The sequence below is a fragment of the Ambystoma mexicanum genome, chromosome 6q (genome assembly GCF_040938575.1).
Source record: "Ambystoma mexicanum isolate Mex_15411 chromosome 6q, UKY_AmexF1_1, whole genome shotgun sequence".
Lineage (NCBI taxonomy): Eukaryota > Metazoa > Chordata > Amphibia > Caudata > Ambystomatidae > Ambystoma > Ambystoma mexicanum.
Window position 1 is genome coordinate 1,260,094,151 of NC_090937.1, and position 27,512 is coordinate 1,260,121,662.

The 27,512-nt window shown below is 47.6% G+C and overlaps 1 protein-coding gene across 3 annotated transcripts in view; it reads right to left on the bottom strand.

The window, feature by feature from the left end:
- Positions 1 to 27,512, bottom strand: part of ZCCHC4 (zinc finger CCHC-type containing 4) — a 939,775-nt gene that overhangs the window by 224,033 nt on the left and 688,230 nt on the right. The window lies entirely within an intron of this gene.

Below are 27,512 nucleotides of genomic sequence, written 5' to 3' on the forward strand. Positions count from 1 at the left end.
CCCAAACCTAGTGTTAGGGAAAATTCTCTGTAAGGCTAATTTCCCAAACCTAGTGAGTCCCCCAGCAGCTTTGCTGGATTTTTGGGGTTTATTTTTTTCTCTCCTGCTAAGAGTGAGATTCTTTTGCTCCCACTCTTAGACATGATTTGAGGTGTTCCTTTAACTTCCCATGTGTTTTATGGGCTATGGGGTCTTTTACTCCATAGGGTCTCATGTGTTTTTTTGATGTGGGTTACACTGCACCCTCCGTGCCATAATCCAGGGGTGTCGTAGCGACCCCCCATCATAGACTCCATACCCTGGGACTGACTACTGTCTCCCAGGGCATGTAAAGTCACCATTGGCTTTACTAGTCCCAAATTATGAACAGAAACCAGTACAAACCATCATATTGTGGACGTACAAGTCGGGGCAATTCGATTGCCCCGGGGTCTGTTGTTCGAGGGGGCACGTCTCCGTCCCCCCTAATCGAGTTTTGGCTGGTGGCAGTGGATACTACTTTTTATATTCGACCGCGAATATATCTCTATGGGATTTTCCCAGTTTTCGAGGCTACCAACTTTAATTATTTAATTCTTATAGCCTCGAACATACCGCCGGTTTATTTAATTAATATTAATTCACCGGTTGGTATTTTTTTGCCAGAACTCGATTCTAAAATGGCGTTTGTGTTCTCTTCTGTGACTCCAACCCAAGTCGAGCCCTTTGTTCCACTTTTTGGCGGACTTCTCCACAGAAGCCTCCAAAAGTGGTGCCACTCTGTCTGGGTACCACAGGGGGTGTGGGAGGGGGTTTAGGCACCCTGGACTGAGTTACCTTGGTAACTCAAGTCACACTCTTGTGTGATTGGCCCAAGTGGTGAGCCGGCCGGCTCACTGTTAGGGAAAATTCTCTGTTTAGGCTGAATTTCCTAACCTAGTGAGTCCCCCAGCAGCTTTGCTGGATTTTTGGGGTTTATTTTTTTCTCCTGCCAAGAGTGAGACTCTTTTACCCTCACTCTTGGACATGATTTGACTGTGTTTCTTTGAATCTAGAAGTGTTTAATGGGCTATGGGGTCTTTTACTCCATAGGGCTTCATGTGTTTTTGTGATGTGTGTTACACAGCACCCTCAGTGCAGTGACACAGGGGTAGTCAGTTTTTTTCTTTTCATCTTTTCATAGTGACCCCCCAGTATAGACTCCATACCCTGGGACTGACTACTGTCTCCCAGGGCATGTAAAGTCACCATTGACTTTACTGGTCTCAAATTCTGAACAGAACCAGTACAAACCATCTTATTGTGGCCGTACTGGCTGGGGCAATTCGATTGCCCCAGGGTCTGTTAGTCGAGGGGGCACGTCTCTGTCCCGCCTGATCGAGTTTTGGCTGGTGGCAGTGGATACTACTTTTTATATTCAACCGCGAATATTTTCCTATGGGATTTCTGAACCCTCTGCAAGACTTTCTAAGCCTAGTGTAACTGTGTGATCTTGGGCGCATTTGTGCTCTGCTCTCTCTAAGAGTGGGCCCAGCCTTTGGACTTTGGCTCACCAGTGACTTTTGCTCTTCTGCCTTGCTAACAGTGTTCCTGAATCTTAGAGTGGTGTACCTTTCCATATTCTGTCTTTTTCCCTCCCTTTCTCACAAACTTATTGGAGTGCCATCTAGTTAAGCGCTCACCTCTGTATGAAAATAAGTGGTGTTTTACAGTGACTTATCTGATAAGGAAAAAGGGGTGTATATATTATAATAGTAACCCTGTTTAGAATATTTTACAATAAGAGTGCTCGAGTGTTTTCAACAGTGCGTTTTTAAATAAATAATTATATACTTTGATACCAAAGCTCTGGTCAGAGTTTGCTTGTCTTGTTGTATCTGAGTGCCTATTGTGTATACTCTGCATACTGCCTAACTCTTCTTGAGGGAAGTCTGACTGCTCAGCCACAGCTACTAGGTATATCTGGGTGGTACAGACTGCTACGAAGTGGGTTTACTGGTGGGGATAACCAGTTTTGCCTTCTTTTCTCCTTCCTGGAGCATCTTGTGGTCGCCTTGCCCGTGCAAAGCACCCCGGCAACCGGAATAACACGGCTTACCACTATCGCGAAGAGAAGGGTAGTGCCTTTTAACCGGAGAACTCCGCGGCTGGTTTCGTCCCTGGCAGTGCAACGACCTTCATCTTTCCTCCATGGCGAGACCTCTTCTTCCCCTGGACGAAACACTGACTTGCACCTGCTGCCAGGAACAACTGCCCCCGCTGGAGCTTCCTTCACACTTAAGGTACTGTGTCCCGCCTGGCTTCCCTTGCGACAGATCGTTCGGGGTGACCGTAAAGCCTCGACTTTCTAACCTGGGCTAGCCTGGGACAACCTAGCTAACTTTTCCTGACATGAATTTCATCTTTTTTGTGCGAACTATCTACAAGACTCTTTGGGCATAACCCCACTGTGTAAACCTGGACCCCTTCTGTTTGCTCTCTCCAAGAGTGGGCCTTGCAATTTACTTCCTTGCTCTCCAGTAGAACTCTGCCTATCCTGCCTTACTGTGGTTCTTTGTAAAAGTATTGAAACTTGTGTGCTTCCTTAACCCTGCCTTTTTCCTCCCTTTCTTTACAACTTATTAGAGTGTCATCTTATGTTAAGCGCTCACCTCTGTCTCAAAATAAGTGGTGTTTCTTGTCTAATAAGTGAATAGGGTTGTATATATATGATAGTGACTGTGTGCTGAATTTACTCACCTCGTTTGTGCTAGTGTAAATTACAAGTGTGTTTTTAAATAAATACTTATATACTTTTACACCAAAGCTCTGGTCAGTGTTTGTTTGTGCTACTGTGTCTCTGTACCTATTGTGTATACTCTGCATACTGCCTAACTCTTCTTAAGGGAAGTCTGCACAGGTTTCTGCCTAACACCTAGTGAGTCCCCCAGCAGCTTTGCTGGATTTTTGGGGTTTATTTTTTCTCCTGCTAAGAGTGAGACTCTTTTTCTCCCACTCTTAGACATGATTTGAGAATATCCGTTGACTTTGTAATGTGTTTTATGGGCTATGGGGTCTTTTACTCCATAGGGCTTCATGTGTTTTTGGTAAGTGTGTTACACAGCACCCTCAGTGCAGTAACACAGGGGTGTCATAGTGACCCCCAAACATAGACTCCATACCCTGGGACTGACTACTGTCTCCCAGGGCATGTAAAGTCACCATTGACTTTACTAGTCTTAAATTGTGAACAGAACCAGTACAAACCATCCTATTGTGGAAGTACTGGTAGGGGTAATTCGATTGCCCCTGGGTCTGTTTTTCAAGGGGGCACTGTCCAGTCCCCCCTTGTCGAGTTTCTGGCTGGTGGCAGTGGTTACCACACGAAATATTCCACCAGAATATTTCCTATGGGATTTTCCCATTCATTTTAAACGCACCACTTTTTTTGGTGCAATGTTAAAGATACCGCCGGGTTATTCATTTAATATTTATTCCCCGGTTGGGTCTTTTTGCTAGGACTTTTAAAATGGCATTTGTGTTCGCCTCTGTAACTCCAACCCAAGTCGAGCCCTTTGTTCCACTTTTGGCGAGCTTCTGCACAGAAGCCTCCAAAAGTGGTGCCACTCTGTCTGGGTCTACAGGATGTGTAGGAGAGGGGGAATAGGCACCCTGGACTGAGTTGCCTAAGCAACTCAAGTCACACTCTTGTGTGATGGCCCAGTGGTGAGCCGGCCGGCTCACCACTTAGCATGTTTGATTGACAGCTAGGACTGATGAATGGGGGTTTTCTGCATAAAAGCAGAGCTTTGGGGACTGGAACTTCAGAGGTCGCCACAGGACCTACAGAATCCGAAGAGGGAGAAGCTGAGCCGACCTGCAACGACGAAACCACCGGTGGAGCCCTGCTGCACCGAACTCACCACTTCCCAACGACAGAGAAGATCTTTTTCCAGGAGAGTCTTCTTCCTTTGAGCTGGTGGGGTTAACCAGTTCGCCTTTTTTCGCCTTCCTGGATCGTCTCGTGGCCGAATCGCCCGTGCCAAGCACCCCGGCGGCCGGATAGCCACGCTTCACCACTACTGCGTATAAAAGGGTAGTACCTTTTAACCGGGAAACTCCGCGGCTGGTTTCTTCCCTGGCGGTTCAACGACCTCCAGCTTTCCTCCACGTCGAGATCTTCTCTTCCCCTGGACGAAGCATGGACTTGCACCCGCTGCCAGGAACAACTGCCCACTGGAGCTTTCTCACCATTTCAGGTACTGTGTCCCGCCTGGTCTCCCTTGCAACAGACTGTTCAAGGTGTCCCGTAAATCCTTGACTCTCTTTCCTGGGGTGACCACGGACCTGTTAACTAACTTTTCTGAACTGATCTAACTCCTTTTTGAACTATCTGCAAAGACTTTTAAAGTGTACTTCAACTGTGTGATCTTGGGCACATTCCGCCTTACTCTCTCCAAGAGTGGACCTGGCTTATGAACTTTTTGCTCTACAGTAGACCCTGCCTTGCTTGACTTGCTGTGGTTCTTTAAAAGTGTTGGTATTGTGTGTTTTCCTATTTCTGCCTTTTCTCTCCCTTTTTAAATCATTATTGGAGTGCCATCTATGGTTACGCGCTGACCTCTGTTTTGCTAAATAAGTGGTGTACTAACCTAGACTTGTCAAATAATTAATTAGGGAGGTGTATATATTTCTAGTGACTGTGTTTGAACTTGCTTGACATATAACTGCCAGTGTATTTTTACAAGTGTGTTTTTAAATAAATAATTATATACTTTTATACCAAAGCTCTGGTCAGTGTTTGCTTGTGCTACTGTCTCTTTGTACCTAATGTGTATACTCTATATACTGCCTAACTCTTCTTGAGAGAAGTCTGACTGCTCAGCCACAGCTACCAGGTAAATCTGGGTGGTACAGACGGCTACCAATTGGGTTTACTGCTAACACCTGTAGTCTTAAACCTTTTGCAGTGGTCCCTAAGGGAACTGCACAGGTTTCTGCCTAACAAAGACCGGGGTGTCTGTCGGGGGCCCTGACATAATATCTTTGTGGTGCCGAGTCGTTAAGTCGAGTTTCTCTGGCTCTATGTGGTTCAGAATTCCGGCGTTGTCCGCCAGGCATTGGATATTTCTTCAGCTTATGCGTCAGGAGGCGATTAGCTTTATTGCTGTTGAGATAGTAAAATTGTTTAGTGTATGTCAGAGCTCTGGCTGCCCGGTCTGCCTGGTGCCTCTCCAGCGCCGCTTTCGCTCTTTTCAGCTCTCGTCTGATGGCTTTGGCTGGGCGCTCTTTGAAGCTGCTCTCCAGCTCCACAACCTTCTTCACCAGTATAGTTTGTTGCAGCTGGTGTAGCCTGCGGAATCTTGCTGTGGCATCCATAACCGCCCCCCGAACGACTGGCTTCATTGCATCCCAGACAGTCGCTGTGGCAGTATTGTGGATAGAGTTTTCCTGATAGTAGTTCGTGAGCGTTTCAGCGAGTTCTGCGCTGATGGCTATGTCCGACAAAATCTGATCTTGGAATTTCCAAGGTCTTGGGGGGGGGGGCTTCGGAACCCATGAGCTTGTAGGCTCAGAGTGACAGGCGCATGGTCTGAGATAGTGATATGCCCTATACGGATTTCTTCCGCGCAGGGGGCTAGGGGGCTAGAGGCCAGTATCAGGTCGATCCTCGAGTATCCTTTGTGGATATGCGAGAAGAATGTGTAGTCCCTCACTCCCTGATTGTGTAATCTCCATATGTCGATGGTTTTCGTTTCACTCAGGAATTCTGCCACGGCTAGGGCTTTCATGAAATCTTCCCTTGATGGCGGGAGTGTTTTGTCCAGGCTTGGGTTCGGAGGCAGGTTGAAGTTGCCCCCAATCAGCAGTTGACCTTTGGCGAAGGAGGCTATAACTGGTAGGAGCTTGCTGAGGAAGAGGCCTTGATCTTTGTCACGACTGTAGATTGCAAGTAGTGTAATGGGCAGTTCCACCAGGAGACCCCCTAAGCAGCAGGTATCGACCTTCTGGATCCTTTTTAGTAGTAACCTGGGTCAGAGGCAGGTTGCTGCTGAGTAGAACCACGACCCCTCTTTTCTTCTGCTTTGCCGAGGCGAAGAAGCGTCTCGGGTAACGTTGGAGGTTTAGTCGCTTCTCGTCGGGCTCTATAAGGTGAGTTTCTTGGAGGCAGACGATATCAGACCCGAGTTGGGCTAGTCTGTTTTCCACAAGTTTCCCCTTTCTAGGGGCATTCAGGCCTAGCACGTTCCAGGTCGTTACCGTCAGAATTTTATCCTGGGTACACATCTGATGCTCCGATGATAGGGTGGTTTAGGGGCTCCCTTTGTGTAGTGTCCGTCTCGCATTGTCTGCTTTTCTTCTGCCGTGCGCCCCCCTCCCCAGATCTCCCCCTCTCCCCAATCAACCCTCCCCCCAACACCAACAACTGATGAAAACCTCCAGACCAGCCTTCAGCCAATGTGGCAAGTGGCAGGACCAACACGCCAAATGAAAGAGAGGTGACATCGCCTCAGGTGTCCCCAGTGAAATCGAAGAGGATTGCGGCTCGGGTCATTCTGGCTTGCTGGGCCACAAAGGAGCTGCTGGACCTCCCGTGAGTATTAGGCTGCCGAAGTAGTGCGTGGAGGTCTCCGCTTTGTATGGGAGTCGGAATTGCAGGAAACTAAAGGACTCAGTAGATCTCGGTGCCTCATGAGACCTTCCCCATACTCAGCCGCTGTTGTTCTTATTTTTAGCTGGGGGGGCACGCGGTCTGCGTCGCCTCTCGACACGAGTCCAGATATGTAGGATTGTTTGGTGTGTTTTTGGAGTACAGCGCCACTACACAGGATCAATGTATAGCATTTTTTTCATGCAGCACCACTGCATGGGTTTGATGCAATTGCTTCAAGCTATGTGTTGCCAGTGCAACATATGGATATGTAAATAAAGACAGGCTACACAGGTTAAAAACAAACCATTTTCTCATTTAAAAGCGCATTTTATTTTTCATATTCAAAATGCACACCATTTTTTTTTCTTTTCATCTGAAATGCCTATCTTGCAAGAGACACATTTGAAGATTAAAGAACTGATATAATTAACCGTACTAACATGATTCTAACTTCTTAATAATATAATGTGTTCTCCACTGCAAAATGAGGCAGGCTGAAATTCATTTCAGACTGTGTGCCAATTTTTTTTCTTCTTGTTTTTCTGTGCTGCTTTGTCCACAGTATTTGCAGGAAGCAAGGATTTGAATAGCAGGAAATCAGTTTTGTTACAGTCGCTTACTGTAAAAGATTTCTATTGTGTGCAGAGGGTGGATAGGACATGATAGAATTTTATTGGTTAGGATCCTTTGGTAGGAGGTAACCAGAGTTTTCATGGATAATCTCGGGGAAGAAGCTAGGGACGACATCTTGACACAGCTCGGAGAAGGACTGGGTTGATAGCTGGGGATGCCTGATTCCTAAAGCAGATTCAATACTGCTACAGAGGCTGTGATTTCCAGTCAACAAGTCCCAGTTTGAGTGACAGCAAATGCTTGTCCTTGCTGGGTGAACCCCTCCAGAAGGCGACCAGCCAAAGAAGTTACATGCTGAACAAGCCTGGTAATTATCTCGCTGAATTGTGGGAGAGTAGGAGAGGAGATTCCTGTGTTTTAACCACATGTTTAATGTTGCAAATTGAATTCTTGTTCCTCGCCACTCTCTTTTCATTTTGTTACAGATAATGTTGTTACTGTGAGTTTTCCATGTATTTCTGTAAAAAAAGAGTAAGCTCTTGTTGAAATGCAAGTTTTATAATACAAAAAAATTATCTGAAAGCAGGCGGGAAGTGCGTTTCATTTTTATCTTGTCCTTTGTGCATCTATCATTATAACACTGGTAATATGGGAAGATCTTTGCACAGTGCAATTGTCATTTTTAAAAGTTGCTAAAAGATAAGACATGGCGGTAGCTGTGTGCATGAATCCATTCAGTGTATGAGTGTGTGTGTGTTTTCTGAATGGAACATAATAATAACAAAATGAAATAGCCTGCTGCCGAAGGTCTATGAGTCGGCAGAAAAAGAGGCCCTGGACATAGCTCACCAAACGTAAATAAATTGGTGATAGATACCACATATAGCTTGCTGTCGTAGATAAGTCAGTGAGAACAGCCCATGGTGGCACTCCAATTGGAAATGTGGTGGTCTGAAATGCAAGCCTGAGGTCTCTCTAGTGATCACACGAACAAACTAAACAAAAATAAGGGGTTCTGGCTATTGTGGTCACATATATAAAACAAAGGATTTATGCGCAACCATAAATACCACCAATAACGCATACCAACATAATGTATACCACTAAATGTATCAGTGTGCTGAAATAATGTATGTATACTATAGTACTATATACCAAATCTAATCTGAATGCAAAGAGTGATTATTACTGAATTATTTTCATTTTGGCGGTAAGAAAATACCGCTAGGCCCCAGATCTATACAAAATACCCAACAGGACTTTAGGGACTTGCGCAGTCCCCCCTCCATGTCTTGTGCAGGTTTTTCGGACACCTCTGGCTCCTCCTCTGGGTTCATGAAACATGCTGTTTCTCTGGGAGAGAGGATGAGTCGTGGTTTACCTTCCCATGTGAAGGAGAGGGCCGTGGGGAATCCTCAGCGGTATGTGATCTTCCTTTCGCCGAGCCACTCAGTCAGTGGCTTCCAGGTTTCGTCTTGGCTAGAATGACTGCCGCTAGGTCCTGGTATAGAGAGATTACGGTGTCCCGGAAGAGTATGCGGGGTGAACCTTTGGCCTCGCGCATGATCTCTTCTTTGGTTTTATAGAAGTGCACCCTTACTAGGACGTCGGGATGGGAAGCGTTGCTTTGTTTGGCCCTTGTTCTATGCACTCTGTCACGTTCCAGTGGTGCCTCGTCTGCGAGGGTCAGTTTCAAGCGCAGGAGGTCATGGACGTAGGCCCCTAGATCCTCATCGTTGATCGTGGTGGGGATTCCCCGCAAACGGATGTTGTTGCGCCTGGATCTATTTTCGGCATCTTCTTGCTTGTGCTCGAGGGCCTCACACCTGGCTTCCAGAGACGCGATTCTGTCCGCCCCCTCTCCAATTTCGAAGTTTTGCTCAAAAAGGGTGGTTTCTATTTCCTCGGTTCTGGATACAATTTCCCCCATCCGCTTGTCTAAGGTTGAGATCTTGCTTTTTAGTTCCTCAGTACCTTTTTGGTATTCCTTGGTGATTGCAGAGGAGGTCTTGCAGATTGCCTTTTGTAATTCTTTGCACTGCTTGGTCGGGGCTGGAATCTTTGAGTGCCCCTGAACTAGGTTAATCATTGTGCTCACCGCGCTTAGATTTCTCCGTCATGGATGCCATGAGTAGGGAGGCAATGTCCGTCTGTTTCGAGGGCTTGAGGTTTCTCGACATCTCGGAATTATAGGGTTAAACGGCACCCAATGAGAGGCCCAAGGCAAGGAGTACCCCGAGCTGTTCTTGTGGCGAAGGGCAGCAGGCTCTGCAAATATGAGACAGGCTCCACCGGCCCCTGCTCGTCTGGGCCGCTATCACCCCTGCTTTCTCGCGCCCGGGGAACGTAACATGGGCTTTGAGTGGTGTGAGCGCTCCTGGCTCCGGTGGATGTAATCAGGAGCTCAAATAATGTAGTGTCCCAGGGCTTGCAGGATCCTTCTGAGTAGCAGGAGCCAGAGAAGTAGTTAGGGACACTGACCTTCCGGGGCCGGAGTCATAGTTTCACAGGGTGACAAGTAGCTGCAGATTGTCAGATGCAATCTCCAGGGGTCTTGACGCCGAATCAGCAGGTGGAAGAGCAGCTCGAGCCCCAGGCCACAGGAGACTTTCAATTGCGGGTGCAGCAGGTGCTGCCCTACCTCGACCTGCAGCTCCAGATTGGATGTGGAATTTCGGGCAAAGGGCGTAGTCCCGCCCGCGCCAATCCCATAGCAGCAGCCCAGGGAGCACCATGAGCACAGACCACGGGCCAGCAGGAGCTGTAGATGTGGCAGTAGCCGGGGGGTGGAGACCCACTGCCAGAGCGGGATGGAGCCCCCGGGGAGCCGCCTCGATCCCCAGACCCCACGCAGCAGCCCATCACTAGAGGATCCTCGTCAGGCGTAGCGGAGCAGGCAGGCCGTCTTCAGGACATCAGGGCAGCGCCAGAGGGGCCAGGCTGGACGACAGACAGGCCCCCGGGAGGACCCCGCAGGTAGGGCAGCCGCAGGAGGGGCCAGAGCAGGAGCCCCCACCGATGCCTCCTCATCACCCTCTACGTGAGGCGGCCGCGCCGCAGACCCCGCACAGGCTTTGGGCTGCAGGAGCATGGCAGGCGATCGCCAGCAACGGAGGTGCAAGCAGCTGGTGTTAGGCTGGCTCAGTGAGGGGCAGCACTGAGCTGGTACTGGTGCTGGGCTCCGGAGCTTCAAGGGGTGCGGGCTCCAGACGAGCTGTAGATGACACCTGGCAGGATAGAGTGGCAGCCTCGCTAGCGATGGCAGGGAAGGAAGCATTTAGCCCGCAGCAGTGTCAAGGTGGAGAATGCTTCGGGACTCGCCAGTTGGCACCTTGCCTGCCATTTTGAGTGCGTGGAGGGCGCCGCAACTCCCGGTCAAAAGGTCCTCGGCGAAATGATGGAATGTAGACAAAAGCACAGTCTATAAGTTGACCATTGTGTGCAGCAGTCTTTCAGACACCGGAGACGCTGTGAATATTTGCTTAGAAGTCCCGTTCACTGGGGCATATCATATTAGGCGCGTGGGCACGGTCGAGAGCTCTTAGAGCGCCAGAGCAACTGTCATGGCGCCAAACCACGCCCCCAGACATTACCCTTTTCACCTTAGAGTTAATTTTGTTAGAATGTAAGGACCAGAATAGAACTTTGGACATTCTAACATTGACAGACCCTTAGTTTTGGTTTTAGGTAGAGAAACACCTCTTAGAGCAGAGAGGCATTTCCACCCCCGCAACCCATTTTATTTTTATTTTTTTTAAAAACTCTTCTTTATTGGCAAGGAACAGCAGCAAGTGCAGAGTGCATCAAATCAGCAATTTACATTCTACAATTGGACCATTTGGTATAAGCAATGCATAGGTAGTAATTAGGCATATTGACAAGGAACACATCAGATTTAGTCTGGCCGCTCAAAGTTCGGGATGCGCATCCACCTGGCGCGGCGACGGAGGCGAGGGTAGAAGCTCTAAGTCAAGTTTATTGTTCAAATAACTACAAAACTCTGTCCGTATATTTTTAGGGCGATCATTCATGGGTAGAGAATTGATGTAGTCCTCCTCATACCTTTGCGTCCAGGCGAGGGCCTTCAACCACCTCACAAATGTAGGGGGAGGGAGCGACGTTTACAGCATTGTAAAATACATCTCTTGGCTACCATAACCCCAACATTCAAAAACTTTCACCTCCATACACTCCCATAGCCCAAACAGTATAGCAAGGGGGTCAGGAACAATCCGGAGCCCCACAATTTCCGAGAAGGCCTCCAGTACAGCTTCCCAGAATGGGGCCAATGCCATGCAGGACCAAAACATGTGGGCATGGTCAGCTTCGTCAGATCTACATTTCGGACAAACAGGGGGTAGGTTGTGCGTGAATTTCCCAATTCTATGAGGGGTGTAGTACAGACGGTTGAGGAGCTTGTACTGCATGCACCTGAATCTAGAATTGAGGGAGACCATACGTGTATGTATGCACATTTTTATCCACATGGTATCAGTAATTGCCATCCCCAATTCATTACTCCAGGCGTCCCGAAGCCTGTGAGATGAGTCTGCAGATTTTGCCATAAACATTTTTATGCAGAGCAGAGGTTATGCCCTTGTCTCCTGCCAAGTTAGCTATGAAGCAGATCTCAGGGGATTCAGGGGATTCGTCTGGGTATGAGAGCCACATTGCGCGCACTGCCGCTCTGAGTCTGAAGTATCGTAGTAGCTCAAATGGTGACTTTGAGTGTCCTGGTCGCCATGTCTGTGGGGTGATGAATATCCCTTCGGGGAACAGATCAGAGAACACCTGTGTTAGGCAGAATCCTGTGTGGTGCCCTTAGGGACCACTACACACAATTAAGACTACAGTTGGTGATTGGGTACCATCCTGTACTACTATGGCATAGTGGTAGCAGTGGCGGAGCAGCCAGGCTTATCTCAAGAGTATATGAGCAGTAGCAGAAATTACACAAAGGGACCACAATTACCGTGACTCAAGCAAACACTGACTCAAGGTTTCAGGTAGAAAAATATAAGTACATTTTTTTTAAACCATTCGTTATAAACACAACACTTCAATTAAACTTCAATGAAAATCACACGTTAAATATACTACAACTAACCAATTCACTCTGTACAGTAAGTCTCAAGGTAAGTACCCTGTGTTTGAAAGAACCGGTGTTAGGCACAAAAACATGTTACCGCGGATACGATTGCAATCAGTTTTTGACAGTCCGGTCTACTAAACAAACACGTATCCGTGACATGAAATGCTGCCGGGGCAAAAATACACTTATCTCCTGAGCTACCCAGAGGGAGTTGGAGGCAGAAATCACAGGCAATATTTTGGTTAGGCAGGCAGAATCAAGAAACACTCGGAGACAGGAGTTCAAAAGTCAAATGGCCGGAGCCAGGGTCGAAAGACACTGGGGCCAGTTGCCGAAGATCACACGGTCTAACAGTTCACAATTCAACAGAGCCAAAAGTACTTCGATATTGTCAATGTTCAGAAGCAAAAGTTATAAGAAGGAGGGAAGACAATGTCAAGCCTTGGAAATGAAGAAAAAAGGATTCACCCAGTTTCCTCAACAGAACACAGTACCTTGTTCCAATGGTGCAGCTGGTACCATGGCAGTTGTTCCTGTTGGTTTCCCGCAGACCCACGATTCCTGGTGCTTCGTCGAGAAGGAGGACGTCTGAAGGGGGTCCGCACCACACAGGGATGAGGCCGGCAGCAGTGACACGGAATAAAAGGTACGCTCCTAAAAAACAGGAGAGGCTCTTCAGGTGGCTATACGGACCACTACATCAGTGTGCAGCAATTTCGACCACAGAAGAGGATCCTCTGGCTGTAGAAGATGAGCTGGTTATCCCCACCAAGCTCAAGGGAAGAAGACTCCGGATCGGATCTTCTCTGAGTCGTTGAAGGGCAGATAGCTCAGGATTGCAGCAGGGCTTCACCGGGACAGGGTAGTTGCAGCAGCCGTCTTTCTCTCTACTTCTCTTCGGTTCCTTGTAGTTCCAGTGGCGACTCTCTGACTTCTAGCCCAAGAGACCTGCCTTTTATGTGAAAAGCCCCCATTCACGCAGCCTGGCTGTCAATCACCCAGCAGGGGGGTTGTCCAGCCCGGACAACTACCCTGGCCAATCATGACAAAGTGCGACTTGGGTTTCCTAGGATACCCTGTGCAGGGGGTGACTACACCCCTCCCTCACATTCAGCCCACCTAGACACCCAGGCGCCTTGAGGAGGGCTAATAGCCAAGAACAGTACCACGTTTATCTAATATAATCGCGGTAGAATAGTTTGGGTAGATACCACTGCCACCAGCCAAGTCTAAATGTTAAAAGAGCGAAACAATGCTCTAGGAGGTACAGATAAAAAGGGATATGAGTTAACCCTTTCCAGTACTCCATGGAAGATGGGGTGTACTGGACCTGTGGTAGATTGACTAAGTAAAGTTAATGGTAACTTTACCCTTTTCTGGGGGACAGTAGTCGCTTCAGAAATGGAGTCGAGGGAAGTCTCAAAGACAACCCTGTGCCACGGCACTGAAGGTGCTGTGTGACACACAAAAAGAAGGGGGCTACTGAAGTGGTGTACTTCAGAGTCCACAATCACAAAAACAGATGGAAACACATAGCAAAACACAGGTAAGAGTGGGGGGAAAGCTCTCACTCTTACCAGGTGGAAAAAAATAAACTCTAGAAGTCCAGCAAAGCTGCTGGGGGACTCACTAGGCGAGAGAAATTAGCCATAAATGATAATTCTCCCGAACACTCGCCCCCCCCAGACAAGAGGATTTAATCCACTCCTGGATGGACCTCATACCTCTAGTCGGTTACAAACATCCTAGAGAGACCATCAGCATTTTGGTGGTGACTTCCTGCTCTGTGCTCAATGGAAAAATCAAATCCTTGCAGGCAGATTGACCATCTGAGTAACTTTGGATTCCCCCCCCTTTTTTTTTTTTAAACACTTTTTATTAAATATTTAAACAAACAATACAAACCAAACTTGCAGTGTAGACAATAATATTTCAATGATACATCCGTCAATCGCGTCCACTGCTTCCCTTTACCCCCCCCGTTACGAGCCTACTTCTATTAATGTTCTATTCCTGCATCTTGTGATGGGGTATTCCTTTCTGTGGGATCCGGCGAGTCATGCGCAGACCCAAATAGTTCTGCTATCAGCAGTTTCCAGGCCATCAGGGTCTCAGTTTCCTCCTCCCCCCCAACATTGCTAGCTTCTTGCCATACCATGGTTTCCGCCTCCGCCCATTTCTGCAGATCTTTCCACCATACCTCTAATCGAGGCTTGTGGCATGTCTTCCACCCCATAGCAATTCTCCTCTTTGGAAGCGCATATGCCAGATCATTCAGTTTGCTTACATGCCTAAGTTTCCGTGGCCTGGGGAACCCCCCTAACAGGCAGGCCCACACAGTATCCACCACAATCTTAATACCCTTTTCTGCTAATTTATGTGCAACCTCACCCCAGAATCGCTCAATAACCGGGCATGACCAAATCATATGCACCATGGCCGCGTTCTCCTCGTCACACCTAGGGCACGCCTGCCGCCCTGCGTTTTTGAACTTGGCTATCCTCTGGGGTGTCAGATACGCTCTATGCGTGATATACAATTGCATCTGCTTAAGTCTTGCATTCCTGGACACCTTCTTGTGGTACCCTTGGACTTGTTCCCACATCCCATCCTTTTTTATTGTATTGTATTGTATTGTATTGTAGTATTTATATCGCGCACCTAAACGAACTGAATCGTGCCTGGGCGCAGATGTTTCCTTTAATCAGGTGTCTATGAGAGATCCACTGGATCATATGAGGGTTGCACAGCATAGAAGCAGGAATAGTTCTGTCAAGGTTCTTAGCAGAACAAATAAGTCTTTACGGCCTTCCGGAAAGCCGAGAGGCTATTGATGTCACAAATTTCTCTAGGTAATTTATTCCAGGCTCTGGGCCCATAGACAGAGAATCTGCAATCTCCCTTCTTCACACATTTGGTGCTTGGAATACAAAGCAGATTTTGGTCTTCCGAGCGCAACTGTCGAGTAGGAATGTACCTACTTATTTTATTTGATAGGTATGCTGGTCCTATGTTATTCACACTCTGTAGACCAGGCAGAGAATCTTAAACTCTATTCTCTCTTTTACAGGCAGCCAATGCAGGACTTTCCTCAAAGTAGAGATTGAGTCTGACTTTTTTGCCTTGTGCACCAGTCTAACCGCTGCATTTTGGGCCAGCTGCAGTTGGTAAGCTGGGATACCTGACAATAATGCATTGCCCTAGTCTAACTTTGATTTAACCAGAGTACCGGTGACGACCGCTCTATCCTCGTTCGCGATAAAAGGTAAGATGTGTCTTAACATGCGTAATGAGTAATACGCTGCAAGCACCTTGGCACTCACCTGAGCTCCACTTTCCATGTTATCTTCCCAAATGCAGCCTAAATTCTTAATTTTTTGGGAGAAATTCAACTGCGTCCCCAGAAAGCACGGGGGGAACAGTTTCTCCTTCTGTAAACTCTGTTTCGTGTGCCATGCCACAGGAAGTCCCTATACATACTGGCCAGTTTATTAAAAAACTTCTTGGGTATCGAATACGGGATATTCCCAAAGTAGTGCAGGAGCCTAGGCAAGACCACCATCTTTAACATTGCACAACACCCCATCATTGCTAAGGACAATTTTACCCAGAACCGCATGCAATTCTCAATTTTAGTAATAGCTACCTCTGTATTGCGCTTATGCTCTTCCTCCACGGCGTCCTCCATTGGGATCCCCACCTCCTCCTCCCATTCTAATCTCAATTGCACCACCTCCTTTCCCACTTTAGACATCATCATCTCGTATATTCTGGATATCTCGTGTCCCCACGCTGCTATATCATATATTATGTCTATAGTAGCATCTGGCTCTTCCCCCAGCACCAATTCGGACCATGTTCTCCTGATTCTTCACACCAGTCTATGGTACGTGATATACTGGCCAGTGTGTAGCCCAGTTTCCACCCCAGTTCCCCAAAATCTGTTATGGTCCCCTCCTGCCAGATATCTCCCACTGTTGCTACACCAGCCGGCTCCCAATGATTCCTGATTATCATCCTTAGCTGCTCCTCTCCTCCCGCCAGTGCAACTAGTGGTACCAGGGGGGGGGAGCACGGGCATGGGTTCCCCATCAGTTGACACGCCCTACGCCACATCTTCCATCCTAATAGTAACATTTTGGGGCGACCATCCATTACAGCCTGGGGCAACCACATAATTTCCTTCAGGTAAAACGGGACACAGTCCCGTCTGAACAGCCTAGTTTCAGAGGTTGCGTATTCTGAGAGCCATTTGGACACATATTGTAGCTGACTGGCAACATAGTAAACTTCATAGTTAGTCAACTTTATGCCCCCCTTCTCGTATGTGTTCTGTAGTTTCCAGAGGGCCACTCTGTTTCGTGTGCAATGCCACAGGAAGTCCCTACACATACTGGCCAGTTTATTAAAAAACTTCTTGGGTATCGAATACAGGATATTCCCAAAGTAGTGCAGGAGCCTAGGCAAGACCACCATCTTTAACATTGCACAACGCCCCAACATTGCTAAGGGCAATTTTACCCAGAACCGCATGCAATTCTCAATTTTAGTAATAGCTACTTCTGTATTGTGCTTATGCTCTTCCTCCACGGCGTGGTATATATCTATTCCTAGATAGCGGAATGTGCTAGTTGCCCATGGTACCTGCAACACCGGCAATTGTTTCAGGGGGATTGCTTTGTATCCACCCAGTGGGAACATGCTAGACTTCTGAGGGTTCACCGCTATACTGGACATTCCTGCATATCTTCCCATCACCTCCAAAACATATTGAAGGTTTTCCTCTGGGTATCGCTAGTACAGTAGTATGTCATCTGCATATAAAGAAATCAGGAGTTGCTCACCACCCACAGGGATGCCTATCATGTCATATTGTTGCCTTCATTCTGAATAGTGAAGGTACATCCATACAAGTATGGTCTAAACCTCTTCAGTGCCCACACAATAGCAAAGCATTCTCTTTCAATTGTTGCCCACCTTGTCTCAGGATCCTTTAACTTCCCGCTGATGAAACAAATGGGGTGTTCCCTACCTTTCTCATCCAGTTGACTAAGGTCTGCAACTATACCTACATTAGAAGCATCCGTTTGTACAATGAAAGGTTGGTGATAGTCAGGAGCTCTTAGGACTGGAGCTTGACAAAGGGCTTTCTTTAGGCCTTCAAAGGCTTGATTGCACTCCTCATTCCACCTGACCTTTTTAGGAAATTTGGGAGAGGAGATGACATTCAAGGGAGAAGCTATGGTCCCATAGTTCTCTATGAAGTTCCTATAATACCCAGTGAGACATAGGAAGGCTCTCACTTGGGTTTGAGTAGTAGGGGTGGCCCAGTTTTGTACATATTGTACTTTGCTAGGCAGTGGCCTTATTTCACCTCCTCCTACCTCATGTCCAAGGTAGACCACTGAACTCTGACCAATTTGACATTTGCTTGCCTTTATGGTCAGATGGGCCTGTTCAAGAGCCTGCAATACACAACCCATGTGTTCAACATGTTCTTTCCATGTAGGGCTGAACACTGCAATGCCATCCAAGTATGCCATGCAGAAGTCCTCCATCCCATTCAGAACTTGATTGACCATCCTCTGAAATGTAGCAGGTGCATTCTTTAATCCAAAAGGCATTACCTTGAATTGGTAGAGGCCAGCTGGGGTGGAGACTGCAGTTTTCTCCTTGGCATGGTCTGTCAGGGCTATTTGCCAATATCCTGACATTAGGTCAAATGTGCTGAGGTACTTGGCTGCACCAAGTTTGTCCACCAGCTCACCTGTCCTAGGCAAAGGATGGGCATCAGTCGTGGTGACTGCATTTGGAGCTCTATAGTCCATGCAGAATCTCAACTCCTTTGATCCTCTGGTACAAGCACAACTGGGCTAGACCATGGGCTAGTAGAGGGTTCTATTACCCCGAGTTCAACCCCTCCTTAATCAGGGCCAATGGACCTCTGACTGGATGGCCATAAAGAAGTTCGAAGGGACTAAATCCTACTCCCTCCTGAGGGACTTCTCTATATGCAAAGAGAAGGCATGGCAGTAGAAAGTCCCACTTTCTTCTAAGGAGTTCTTCTAAAGCACCTATCATGCTCTTCATAGTTCTGTTAAACCTCTCTACCAGCCCATTGGTTTGGGGGGTAGGCAGTTGAGAACTTGTAGGTGACTCCACAGGTTTTCCACATGGTTTCCATGTAGTGGGACATAAAATTTGATCCCCTGTCAGATATCACTTCCTTAGGAAAACCTACTCTGGTAAAAAATACCAAGTAGGGCCTTAGCCACAGCCGTAGCCGTAACAGTCCTCATAGGTATGGCTTCAGGAAATCTAGTGGCATGATCCACTACAACCAGGATAAACCTGTTGCCTGAAGGTGTGGGAGGGTCAAGAGGACCAACAATGTCAATCCCGACCCTCTCAAAAGGAACTCCCACCACTGGGAGAGGCACCAAGGGTGTCCCATTCTTGGCTCCACTCTTGCCAGAGGTTTGGCAAGTGTGGTAGCTCCTGCAAAATTTGTCTACTTCTGAGCCCATTTTAGGCCAGTAGAAGTAAAGAGAGAGCCTTTCCTCGGTCTTCTTAAAACTTAAGTGACCAGCCAAAGGTACCTCATGGGCTAACTGCAGAAACTGGAGTCGGTTCACTAGAGGTACTACAAGTCTTCTGTAGTCTCCAGGGGTTGACTCAGTTGCTTCACTGTAGAAGAGGCCAACTTCCCAGTGCAACCTATACTTGCCAGACTCAGTCCCATTGAGCTGAGAAGCCGCCTGTTGGCGAAGACCTTCCAAGGTAGGACACTCTCTTTGTCCCTTACTGAAATCTTCTCTGTTGGGTCCACCTTCTGCCAGTAAAGACTGCAGCTCAGGATGGTCAACAGGGTCAAGATCTCCTACCAAGGTAAGATCCTCTTATAGATCTGATTCCTCAGTATCTAGTTTGACCATACAGGGTTAAACCTCACACTCAGCCTCAGCTGGTGTGGAAGGCACAGGTGTGACTTTGGACAGTCTCAGAGATGTCCTTCTGGGCACAGGAGTGCTTGCTGGTTTCTTGCTGACAGACTTATGTTTCCCCTTTGTCTTTTTTTGTCCTGCAATGGCAGTAAATCCGTCCTGTGGACTTGGGGAGATAGCTTCCTCTATCATGTCCCCGGGAGAGCCTCTTAAGGTTCTCTCCCTTGCAGACCTTGTGAGCTCCTGCTTCCTTCTGCTGAGGGACCTGGGGGTGCTTGACACAACTCGATGAGTTTTAAGGTCATTATCCAACAGGACCCTTCCAGATACGTTATTTTGCACACTTACAGGTATTTTGACAGTCATGTCATTACACTGGATGAGAGCTGGTAACTGGGGAACCATTTGCACAGGGCCTCCAGCTAACTTGGTTAAGTGTTTGTGTGCCTTAACAACATCCTCCACTTTGAAAAAACATTCATCAACCACAGTTATGCTGGCTCCAGTGTCTCTGATGGCAGGGGTCTACTGACCATTCACAAGAACACTCTCTTTATAATACTCTTTAGTATTATCTGGGATTGAGTTATAGACATCTAAGTTCTGTTGTTCCCAAAGACCCAAGGACACTATAGAAACACTGGTTGAGACTCTCATGGACTCATCAGCTAGTAGCTGAAAGTTTCCACTGGTCATAGGTACTTCATCCACCTGGGAGAAGGCTAAGGAGACATTGTTGATCCCTGAAGGTTTACCCTTACACTTGGGATCTCCTTTCACATGGCCAGGCAACCCACAAACAAAGCAATTTCCAAATGCTCTCTGGAATGTGGGTTTGCCCGGGCCTCCATCTGGTGTGGAACCAGGTGGTACACTAGCCTGATTCGGTTTACCTTCGGTTTACCTTTTGGCTTACCCTGGTTATGTTTGGGGCCCTCTTTTGGATTGGAATTATTGGAATTCTCTTGGTTGTCTTTCTTTGGCTTCTTCCCCTCATCCTTCTTCTGAGTAGCCCCAGAATCCTTGTGAGTATCCCCGTTGGCAACCCACAAGTCAGCAGCCTTAGCTAGTTTCTTAGGATCTATCTCCTTTGAATCAGCCAAATGCTGTCTAAGCTCAGGAGAGCAGACATCAAAAATAGACTCCAACATTTCAAGATTCCTTAAACCTTCATAAGAGTTCACTTTGTAACCCTTAACCCAACCATCTAAGTTTTTCAAACATTCACAAACCCAGGTAGCACAAAGGGTACCATCATGCTTTTTGAGGGTTCTAAACCTCTTAAGATACTGGGAAGGGGTCTTCCCAAACCTAGCTATTAATGCTAGTTTCACACACTCATAATCCTGCTTATCCTCCTCCCCCAACTCCATTACAGCATCACTTGCAACAGGGGGGAGCCTAGAGAAAAGCCAAGGAATCAACTGATTCCCTGAGATACCTTGAATCCCAAGAGTGTACTCAAACATTGCGAACCAATCCACAATATCAAGTTTAGTCTCATACATACCAATCATTTCCTTTGGCATACGGGGTCTCTTAGGGCTGGAAGACCTAGATGACTCTGGGAGAGGAGCATTTTCTAGAGACAGTTTCTTCATTTCTAGTTCATGGTTCAGCTCCATTTCTCTGAGCCTTAACTCTTGATGTTTCATGGCAGCTTGTGCATCAATACGTTTCACTTATAATTCAAGTCTCATTTTCTCAAGTGCAATAAACTCAGGAGTAAGTGTAGGACCTGTGGGGGGTCCCTGCGGACAGAGGTTGTGCATTCTGAGCAGGCAAGGGAGTTGCAGTGTGTCCTAGCAAGGACTCATCTACTTTTCACAATTAACACTCTCAGAATCAGAAACATCAAAATCCACATTTGCTGGAGTGGGAGGTCCTTCTGACCCACTCTCCAGACTTTTTCCCATTAACTTTCCAACCAGTTCAGATTTCTTTCCTTTACCAGAGATATTCTTATCCCTACACATGGTTGTCAGAACCTCAGCAGTATAGAGTAAAAGACTCTTCAGTGTAGTTTTCCATATTTGACATGATTTCTTAGTTAAATAGAATTAGCGGTGTTAGCCTTGTGGTTAGTTGAACCCAAGCAATAGCAGCACTCTAAGTGTAATCACTCTACTTCCAAATACTCACCGCTGTACACCAGTGTTAGGGAGAATCCTGTGCAGTGCCCCAAGGGACCACTACACACAATTAAGACTACAGGTGGTGATACAAGTTTTACCTTTGGTACAAGCCTGTACTACTATGTCATAGTGGTAGCAGTGGCGGAGCAGCCAGGCTTATCTCAAGAGTAGATGAGCAGTAGCAGAGATTACACAAAGGGACCACAATTACTCTGACTCAAGCAAAGAGTGACTCATGGTTTCAGGTAGAAAAATATAAGTACATTTATTTTTAAACCATTCGTTATAAACACAACACTTCTATTAAACTTCAATAAAAATCGCACGTTAAATATACTACAACTAACCAATTCACTTTGTACAGTAAGTCTCAAAGTAAGTACCCTGTGTTTGAATGAACCGCTGTTAGGCACAAAAACATGTTACCGCGGATACGATTGCGATCACTTTTTGACGGTTCGGTCTACTAAACAAACGCGTATCCGTGACATGAAATGCTACTGGGCAAAAACACACTTAGCACCTGAGCTACCCAGGGGGAGTTGGAGGCAAAAATCACAGGCAATATTTTGGTTAGGCAGGCAGAATCAAGAAACACTCAGACAGGAGTTCAAAAGTCAAAGGGCCGGAGCCAGGGTCGAAAGACACCGGGGCCAGTTGCCGAAGGTCACACGGTCTAACAGTTCACGATTCAACGGAGCCAAAAGTACTTCGATATTATCAATGTTCGGAAGCAAAAGTTATAAAAAGGAGGGAAGACAAGGTCAAGTCCTGGAAATGAAGAAAAAAGGATTCACCCAGTTTCAACAGAACACAGTACCTTGTTCCAATGGTGCAGCTGGTGCCCTGGCAGTTGTTCCTGTTGGTTTCCCGCAGACCGACGATTCCTGGAGCTTCGTCGAAAAGGAGGACGTCTGAAGGGGGTCTGCACCACACAGGGATGAGGCCGGCAGCAGCGACACGGAATAAAAGGTACGCTCCTTAAAAACAGGAGAGGCTCTTCAGGTGGCTATCCGGACACTACAGCAGTGTGCAGCAATTTCAACCACAGAAGAGGATCCTCTGGCTGTAGAAGATGAGCTGGTTATCCCCACCAAGCTCAAGGGAAGACGACTCCGGATCGGATCTTCTCTGAGTCGTTGAAGGGCAGATAGCTCAGGACTGCAGCAGGGCTTCACCGGGACAGGGTAGTTGCAGCAGCCGTCATTCTCTCCGCTTTTCTTCGGTTCCTTGTAGTTCCAGTGGCGACTCTCTTACTTCTAGCCCAAGAGACCTGCCTTTTATGCGAAAAACCCCCATTCACGCAGCCTGGCTGTCAATCACCCAGCAGGGGGGTTCTCCAGCCCGGACAACTACCCTGGCCAATCATGACAAAGTGCGACTTGGGTTTCCTAGGATACCCTGTGCAGGGGGTGACTTCACCCCTCCCTCACATTAAGCCCACCTAGACACCCAGGCGCCTTGAGGAGGGCTTCTGGGCAGAAGCCCGATAAAAGACAGTGAACAAAGAAGGCGAACCTTGTTTGCCGCGCAAAGTAAAACACAAGAAGGACTTTAACAAAAAGAAATGGCGAATAAACCCAACCGGAGCCAAAAGAAAGACGATTTGGTCAAGAGGGTTTATGTTCGTGGCTAATATAATAGCCAAGAACAGTACCATGTTTATCTAATATAATCGCGATAGAAAGGTTAGGGTAGATACCATTGCCACCAGCCAAGTCTAAATGGTAAAAGAGCGAAACAATGCTCTAGGAGGTACAGATAAAAAGGGATACGAGTTAACCCTTTCCAGTACTCCATGGAAGATGGGGTGTACTGGATCTGTGGAAGATTGACTAAGTAAAGTTAATGGTAACTTTACCCTTTTCTGGGGGAGAGTAGTCGCCTCAGAAATGGAGTCGAGGGAAGTCTCAAAGAGAACCCTGTGCCACGGCACTGAAGGTGCTGTGTGACACAAAAAGAAGAGGGCTACTGAAGTGGTGTACTTCAGAGTCCACAATCACAAAAACAGATGGAAACACTTAGCAAAACACAGGTAAGAGTGGGGGGAAAGCTCTCACTCTTACCAGGTGGAAAAAATAAACTCCAGAAGTCCAGAAAAGCTGCTGGGGGACTCACTAGGTGAGGGAAATTAGCCATAAATGAGAATTCTCCCGAACAACCCGATACCCCAGATCCAGCCAATGTTGCATGAGAAGTTTATCATGTGTGGGGGCGAGACCTGGGCATGACCGTATGGGCAGCCACTTATAGTATGGGCAGTGTGCAGGTTGGGATAGAAAGAGCAATCTCCATGCCCTAATCCTAGTAGCCAGTGGGCAGCCGGGGTATCAGTTTGGTACGATTGGTAGAGGATCAGGGACATAACGTTCACCTCCTCACTCGCTAGGATCTCAGGTTTGACATGGGGGGGGAGGATCTAGTGATTTATATCAATGTGTTACGTGTTGGGCTTGTGCAGCAACCCAGTAGACAGCAAAGTCCGGGGCACCGAATCCCCCCTTCTCGTAGGGAAGAGTCATATACTGCCACTTCATACGGACAGCGCCGGGGTGCCACAGGAACTGGGCACACTCAGCGTGTAAGTTTGTAAAATATCTCTTCCCAGGCCAGAGCGGAACATTAGCAAATATATATAGGAGCTTTGGAACTATTATCATTTTAATCAGGGAGAGTCTTCCCGAGAAGGACAGTGGAAGGTCGCGCTACCTCAACATCTTGGATTCTGCATATTGCGCGGCGGCGGTATAGTTATCAGCCAGTAAAGAGGATCCCAGTAAGGATACTTGAACTCCAAGGTATTTAATGACCCCAGGTGACCGGCGGAGTGGGAATTTGCATGTCGGTTGGGGAGTTGCAGTGGTAAGAGGAAACATATCCGACTTGGTGTCATTTATAGTAAAGCCCGAAAATGTACCAACCTTTGTTATCTCGCAAATGATAGGGTCTAGATGAACGGAGGGGTCTCTGACATATAGAAGTATATCATCAGCATATAACGATATGATTTTGGGTGTGTAACGCAAGCGTATTCCCATGCGGGCATACTTGCCTCTCACACTATCCGCCATAGGCTCAATGGCCACTGCAAATAATAAAGGAGAGAATGGACATCCCTGGCGCGTGCCCCTATGTAGGGTGATAGGAGCCGACATATGAGAATTAACCAGGACTCTGGCCACCAGATCTGTGTATAGCAGTTTGATATAGGAAAGCATGCACGGACCAATACCCATTTTCTCCAATACCGCCCACATGTACTGCCGGGAGACCATATCAAATGCCTTTTGGGCATCAAGTGCGACTGCCACTGCGTTAGTTTTAGGATCCATTCTAGAGATGACGTTAAATAATCTGCGGATGTTTAAAGCAGTGGAGCGGCCAGGGACAAAGCCGCTTTGGTCTGGGTGTACAAGGTATGGCATTATGGGGAGCAACCTGTTAGCAATAACTTTAGCGAAAATGTTGGTATCTGTATTTATAAGGGAGAGGGGTCTATAGGAGCCACATTCGTCCGGGGGTTTGCCCGGCTTGGGTAGAACAGTTATTACGGCCTCCCAAAGGGATTGGGGAAAGTTAGCTAGGCGGAGTGATTCCGTGCAGACTTCATGCAAACGCGGGGCCAGCAAGGCGACATGGTCTTGGTAAAATTCAGCAGTAAGACCATCGGGGCCGGGAGCCTTGCCCTTAGGGAAGGCCGAGATGGCCTCAGTTATTTCATAGAGAGTGATGGGGGCTTCTAGTTGTTCTTTAGTAGAGGGAGATATATAAGTCATGGGAATTTGATCCAGCAGGAGATTGAGGTCCTGTGGATTGTGCTCACGCTGTGGACCGTACAGGGCAGCAAAGGTCTCAAGAATGGATTCGTCAGACCAGAGCTGCACACCGCACTCGTCCCTGATACTATCTATTCGAGCTCTGCTCCCCTCAACAGGGACCAGCCTGGCCAGAGTACGACCCGGTCTATCCCCCTCACCATATTTCCATGCCGCAGTGGATCGGGCGTAATAACGTACCTCCTTGAGAGCAAGTGACTCAAAAGATTCTAGTGCCAACCGAATCTGCGCCAATGTGGATGGGGGGGGGGCAGAGATATATTCCCGCTCGAGTTCCTTAAGTTTAGTCTCAGAACATTTTAGGGAATTTCTGATGTCCTTCAAGGCCCCAACCTCTCTAGAAATACACATCCCCCGATATAGACCTTGAATGCTTCCCAGCAGATCCCATCAGATGTGTCGTGATGGTTATTGTTGTAAAAAAAAGAATCGATATCCACTAGGATGTCAGCTTTAAAGACTGTGTCCTGGAGTGCCTCCGATTTGAAACGCCAATTGGAATATGAGGGGCTGGCAGGCTGCAATGTGATCTCAAGTATCACCGGGGAGTGATCCAAACATTTGCGTGGTAGTATCTGCATGCCAGAGGTTTTCCCCATTAGCCCAGCTGATATGAGGAATAGGTCTATCCTAGAGTGGCTGTCGTACACAGAAGAATAGAAAGTATACTCCCTGGTGAGTGGATGGAGCACTCTCCAGGCGTCACATGGCCAACAGAACCCATGTGAGTGTGGAGGCGATGGGCGGCCCTAGACAAATTTCTAGTTGCGGTGCCCGATCTGTCTAGCACATTATCTAGAATAAGGTTCATGTCCCCCACCCCAAATGATTGGAATCCCAATATAGCTCATCAGCAGAGCCATTACCCCATCGAAAAATTCAGGGGCATCTGTGTTTGGAGCATATGTGTTCACCAGAAGACATTCAGTGCTGTATAGCAGGCAATGAAGAATCACATATCTACCCTCAGGGTCTATGTGGCTTGTACGCAAGGAGAATTCCACAGATTTGTGGATCAAGGTTAAGACCTCCCTGGACTGAGAAGAGTAGGTAGTGTAAAATGTATTGGCGCCCCATGCCGGAGCTAGCGAGGATAAGAGGCAGCTCAGAGCATGGGTTTCTTGCAGGAGAAGTATTTTGATCCCATGTCTCTGGGCATACGCGAATATCCTACGAGCCTTAGTGAAGTTGCTTAGCCCCCGTATGTTCCATGTCATTAACTTGACAGCCATGCTATAATTTTATAAGGTATTGCAGCACCACATAGCATCGCTCTTTAATCATGTAGGAGCTGTCGATGTTTTGATGCGTCCCCCCGCTTCACCGGCCACAGTTTCCTTGCCATTTTTGCATAACACCCCTCCCCTTCACCCCCCACCACCCTCACTGCCCACCCCAACTCAGCAGAGCACCAGTACCCACCCAAGAACCGGGCAAAGGCGTGCCAAACCCAAAAGGGCAGTGCCTGCCTGTATGCCTACCAGTGGCAAAACCAGAGGAAACAACCTGCCAACCTTGGCATTGCAGCTGCAGCGGGGGTCGCCACTGCCGTTTACCCAACTGCGCTAGGAGTATGGAGCAATTGCACTGAAGATCATGCAGCGGTAAATAACATTTCAATAACAAAGAGACCACTGTGATGAATTGTAACACACAAGAGAACATTAGGATGCACAAAGCAATGAGTTGCAGAAAAGGCTAAAGTAGGAGCGAGAGAGGACTGTCTAGCTGCACCGCCGCTGAGCGCGGTCCCCCCGCGCAGCTAATAGTCCCCCACCCGACAGGGGAGAACAGAAGTGCACCTGGTGGGGTCCGGGGAGCTCACCCACAGCGACAAGCAAGCGCCACCTCAGGCATTATCTACTGGCTTGTCGACCAGATCGGGGAGTGGAACATGAGATTCGATAAACTTCACTGCCTCATCAGGGACCGTGAAAAGTCGCCCGGTTTAGGGCAAGGGACAAGCGCACGGTGAGAGCATTCAATCGCGAAGAACGGTGAAAGTTGGGGGTTGTCTAGGAGGTCTCTAAGAAGACTTTCAACCGCCTGCTCCATTCTTCCTTTAAGGGCCGACTCCGGAACACCCACAATGCGGATATTGTTTCTTCGGGATCTAGACTCCAAGTCTTCGCATTTTGCCTTGACTTGCTGCATATCCCGCACCAGATCAGAGACAGTGCTCCGGATAGAGTGAACCTCGTCTTTATTAACACCAATTCTAGTCTCTGCCTCCGTTATTCGAGACCCATGTTGGTCTAGTTTGGTCCTCATGGAGGCCATATTCGCGTTGATATCATCTAACTTCTCATGCAATGAAGC